Below are 6,022 nucleotides of genomic sequence, written 5' to 3'. Positions count from 1 at the left end.
TCTAGACATCTTTACGCACTCACTGCGAGCTCAGAAATGAGAAGAGCGACGTGATGCTAACTGGGGTTATACTAGAGACACTACCCAACACATCAGTGCAAAGCTTTATCGGATTTTCATAGTCGTTTCCATTTCGCGACCGATCAGACCTTACTTTTGGAATAACCCTCGTAGTTGTTAATATTCAAAAGCTTGCAAGATCTTATTTTAGAGTGTGACATAAAATAAAGTACTATGATCGATAATGTGCGGCTGACCAGTTACTCTTGTATGTACAGTCTGCTGGCCACTGCAGAGTCTAAGTCCGAGTCGTTCACTTAAGGCCACCAATAAAACTGTCGGCCACTCAGAATTCGAAGTCCGGCCATATGCACGATTGGGAAATATAAAAAATGGTTTAAATGGCTCTAAGTACTATGGGACTTAACATCTGATGTCATGTCCCCTAGACTTAGAGCAACTTGAACCTAACTAACCTAAGGACGTCACACACATCCATGCCCAAGGCAGGATTCGAACGTACGACCGTGGCAGAGGCGTGGTTCCGGGTTGAACCGCCTAGAACCGCTCGGCCACAGTGGCAGGCTTGGGCAATATCGTAAGCAGCAGTAGTGTCTGGAGGAAGTATTGTCTTCTTCTCGAGTTGTTACAGTGCTGCATCAGCAGGGGTCTAGTGCTAAAAGTCGCGCAATGTAGACCCAAAAACGCAAGTTCGAGACCACTTTTCCCACTATTCTTTAAACCGCATTTTGGCTGTCTGCTAAAGTTATCCTTATGACGGAACTACAAAGATAATTCGCTTCACTTTCTAACCTGTAAACAATTTCGCAAAACAGCTCTGGCTGTGTCAAGATCAAAACAGATTACACTTGAGAGTTTCGTCACCCTGCAGCGGCCGCCCTCTACCCGCTACTGGTTAGCGGTATCAGCTGCCGGCCACACGCCACCCGTCACCTGATGCCAGGCGCCGTCCGATCAGGTGACAGTGGTGAGCTGCTATGAGTGTACTTACCAACTGTTATTTTCTTACGTGAAGTTCTAATATCGATCTTGCAGTTACGTACTGGAGTTCGCATACATGTAACTAATAAACGTTGTTTAAGCGTTGCAAAGCAGTCGTAACTCTTAAAAGTCCCACATTCGTGACATAATGTTTGCTTTGGGTTTAATTTTGGGGCGAAGGTGGCGGAGACTGCTCGAAATATCTGTATTCTGTGAGAGGTGAGCGCTTTTGATCAAAACACGTCAAATGGTTCAAATTGCTCTGAGGACTATGGGACTTAACATCTGAGGTCATCAGTCCCCTAGAGCTTAGCACTGCTTAAACCTGACTAACCTAGGGACATCACACACATCCATGACCGAGGCAGGATTCGAACCTGCGACCGTAGCAGCAGCGCGGTTCCAGACTGAAGCCCCTAGAACCGCTCGGTCACAGCGGCCCAGAAAATACGTCAGAATAGGATTTTTTTTTCTCTGAAGAAAAATAACTCTGGAATGAATCATTTTCGACATTCAGGAAGTCTCGATAACTGATACAAATGACGCAACGGTTGCAGGTTCGAATCCTGCCTCGGGCATGGATGTGTGTGATGTCCTTAGGTTAGTTAGGTTTAAGTAGTTCTAAGTTCTAGGTGACTGATGACCTCAGAAGTTAAGTCCCATAGTGCTCAGAGCCACTTGATACAAATGATGACCTGCGACCATTCCATCGCGCGACATTTGTATTCTATAGCAAGATCATAAGCTGGGCTTAGGAGTACCACATGCTCTAAATCAAAGCAACAGAAATCAAAGGAGTGACCGTTGCTGCAATTTTACTTGAATGTCATCACCCATTGAGTATTCCTATCCCATATTGCTTTCGGTTGCAGTATAAGAAAAACGACCAACAAATCTTCACTGCAAATTGCTACTTCACGATAATGCACTGATTTCACAAATAAAACTACCGAGGATGTTATTTGGGTAGGCATCACTAAAGCACTTTTCATACTGATCTTATGCCCTCAGATGTTTACGTCTCCCGCTCCTTACTGAACAACCGTCAAGAAAACTCGTTACCAGGCGAAATGCACTTCAGATCCGGTTTGACCACATCATTAACTCAGAACTAGTAGATTTCGACGGTGGTGGAATCGATAAATTACCTGAGCATTGCCAGACTGTCTTTGATATTGTGACAGAATGTATTGTTGGTGCTTCATTTCTCTCAGATGTTTAATGTTGTGTTCAATAAATTAATCGCAAATGCTATTAAAATATACACTGTACTACTAATACAAATGAAATGAAACGTACCACAACATTCGACCAAAGTCTATTTCAATGAAGCATTAAGTATCTCTAAAATGGAATTGCCTATATCGGCATGATTTAGTGAGACACTACACACTTGAGACTTATAAACATTCTGTGCTTACTTGCTGTCGTGTCTCATGCTCAAATGGTATAGGATGTGGTAAATAAAACTGTGTATCCACAAGTCCAAAAATTATGTCGGCAGAAGCAGAAAGGCGCATTATCAGTTGTGCAGTGTCTGGAGTCTTACGCTCTTACGCTGTGAAGTACTGTAAGTCGTACAACGACTTCTAATGGAAAGGGTTTCTTAAGATTTCCTTATTGTATTTCGATATTGGTGCTTTCAGCTCTGTAACAGAACAGTTAAAAACCTATCCTTCAGTGAGACTGGAACTGTGAGCTAAAGCAAACATCATTTTACATAGTAACACGTTACTACAATGCAAGCAAAGTGCTGCAGTATTCGTCTCCCTCTTATTGCCATAGTCGTGTCTAGGACAGATAAATTGTCACATGAAAGACGATATTAGTGTCAGTTTCCACGTGAAACAACTTTACTGAATTAAAAACCATAAATTAATGACTTTACGTCAAACCTCAAGTGAAAATCACGAAGTTTATTCAAACGACAAGACAAAATAAAGTGAATTTAGCAGGTTGATTCTGTGCCGTCCAGGAAGTAACTCGTCGGTCACACAGTTTCCAGACTTATTCTGCATTGATATCAAAATTCAGCTATAGTTGGTTGGTTCACTCTGGCGTGGGGACCAAAAGGCGAGGTCATCGGTCCCAGCGGGTTAGGGATCAAAGGAATCATCCCGGAAATTGCCTGAAGAGATTCAGGGAAATCACGGAAACGTAAATCACGCCGGCCGGACGGAGGTTTGAGCCGTCGTGCTCTCGAATGCGAATCTACTGTGCTAACCACTGCGCCACCAAGCGCGGTGATTTAGTTATACAACCAGTAAGAAGAATACCAGCCATGTTTTAAATTCTCTTTTATTATTAATTCTGAATCAATCGTGCATAGATAAATGCTAGGGAGAGAGCCATGCTTATTAAAATAATTAAGTAATTTATTAAATGAATAATTTTTGTTAATTCATTGTTCTTATTTGGCGCGCTTGACAATGGCTTTGTATGTAAGGTCCGTTCTCATTCTTCTAGTCGACCGTGGATAGCTCTTCAAATGAAAACTTCTTTTATCGGACTTCGAAAATAGTTACTCCCCGGAGAAATGGTTCGTACTGGAATATTTATGTGCACTGAAAGAACACGGAACCTTTCGCCATTTCAAGACGCAGTAAAGCTGAGGATGACTTTTAACATAAAATGAAACGAATATTGAGTTATATCACTATATTCAATTACCACACATAAACAAGAAATTTACAATTAGACTTACATTAAACAAAATATAAATGATAATGGCTGTGTGCCGCATAAAACTTGCGTAATCACAGATAAGCGTCCGTCCTGGCTCGCTTATGGTGTCGCCACCTTCACCAGAACAACTGAGGGTGCATTTGTTTCTACGGGTGTATCCTCCAGTCGAGACAACCGTTCATAGTATTCAATTTTTAATCAGTAAGATAGATACTGCCTACAGGAAAATTGTATCAATATCAAGAACTCAGATGGAAACCCAGTTCTAAGCAAAGAAGGGAAAGCAGAAAGGTGGAAGGAGTATACTACTGACGGTCTTGGGAGAGCCAGTCCGGACAAAACTCTACCATCTGATGGGCAAGATGTATGAAACAGGCGAAATACCCTCAGACTTCAAGAAAAATGTAATAATTCCAATCCCAAAGAAAGCAGGTGTCGGCAGAAGTGAAAATTACCGAACTATCAGTTTAATAAGTCACAGCTGCAAAATACTAACACGAATTCTTTACAGACGAATGGAAAAACTAGTAGAAGCCAACCTCGGGGAAGATCACTTTGGATTCCGTAGAAACACTGGAACACGTGAGGCAATACTGACCTTACGACTTATCTTAGAAGAAAGATTAAGGAAAGGCAAACCTACGTTTCTAGCATTTGTAGACTCAGAGAAAGCTTTTGACAATGTTGACTTGAATACTCTCTTTCAAATTCTGAAGGTGGCAGGGGTAAAATACAGGGAGCGAAAGGCTATTTCCAATATGTACAGAAACCAGATGGCAGTTATAAGAGTCGAGGGACATGAAAGGGAAGCAGTGGTTCGGAACGGAGTGAGACAGGGTTGTAGCCTCTCCCCGATGTTGTTCAATCTGTATATTGAGCAAGCAGTAAAGGAAACAAAAGAAAAATTCGGAGTAGGTATTAAAATCCATGGAGAAGAAATAAAAACTTTGAGGTTCGCCGATAACATTGTAATTCTGTCAGAGACAGCAAAGGACTTGGAAGAGCAGTTGAATGGAATGGACAGTGTCTTGAAAGGAGGATATAAGATGAACATCAACAAAAGCAAAACGAGGATAATGGAATATAGTCGAATTAAGTCGGGTGATGCTGAGGGAATTAGATTAGGAATTGAGACACTTAAAGTAGTAAAGGAGTTTTGCTATTTGGGGAGCAAAATAACTGATGATGGTCGAAGTAGAGAGGATATAAAATGTAGACTGGCAATAGCAAGGAAAGCGTTTCTGAAGAAGAGAAGTTTGTTAATATCGAGTATAGATTTAAGTGTCAGGAAGTCATTTCTGAAAGTATTTGTATGGAGTGTAGCCATGTATGGAAATGAAACATGGACGATAAATAGTTTGGACGAGAAGAGAATAGAAGCTTTCGAAATGTGGTGCTACAGATGAATGCTGAAGATTGGATGGGTAGATCACATAACTAATGAGGAAGTATTGAATAGGATTGGGGAGAAGAGAAGTTTGTGGCACAACTTGACCAGAAGAAGGGATCGGTTGGTAGGACATGTTCTGAGGCATCAAGGGATCACCAATTTAGTATTGGAGGGCAGCGTGGAGGGTAAAAACCGTAGAGGGAGACCAAGAAATGGATACACTAAGCAGATTCAGAAGGATGTAGGTTGCAGTAGGTACTGGGAGATGAAGAAGCTTGCACAGGATAGAGTAGCATGGAGAGCTGCATCAAACCAGTCTCAGGACTGAAGACCACAACAACAACACAACTTTATTTATTACGTATCAGATATTTTGTTTTTAAAATCCACTCTGCCCGCAGATGTGCCTTTAAAATGTGTTCCTTGTATGTGTTCAGAAACGACCGCAACTAGTGTCTCGAAGACATGACTGACGACGGTCGGCATTTGAATGGTATACGTCAATGAGTTTTGTTCTTATTTCTCATCTAGGGACTAGAGCATAGTTACTAATACTACTCAGATCCACCGACTGCAAACTAAGTATGATAAAGCTATAGCTGTAACACATATTTTTTTGTATTGTAAGTGTGCTGGAAACTGAAAAGCTCACTCACCAGATGGGACTCACATTTTTGGAGCGTTCGAGAGGTTGTACTCAGAAAAAATGTGAGTTCAGCCAATACGCAGACGAGAAACTACCATCAGAAAAATGATGAGGACTGGAACTGAACGAACTCTCAACAGAAATTAGCAGCAGTATGCGAACAGCATTAAAGAAAGTCAATACACTCCAAAAATAGAAAAATCTGAGATTCAGCCTCGAAACAGAACAGTTTTCAGTAGCAACTGAGACGCACCCAAATACAGAGACCTCAACAAAAACGTAAAGAAGGCGATGAGATT

The sequence above is a fragment of the Schistocerca americana genome, chromosome 2, assembly GCF_021461395.2.
Source record: "Schistocerca americana isolate TAMUIC-IGC-003095 chromosome 2, iqSchAmer2.1, whole genome shotgun sequence".
NCBI lineage: Eukaryota > Metazoa > Arthropoda > Insecta > Orthoptera > Acrididae > Schistocerca > Schistocerca americana.
The sequence above is the reverse complement of the archived record's forward strand: the minus strand, read 5'-3'. Positions refer to the sequence as shown.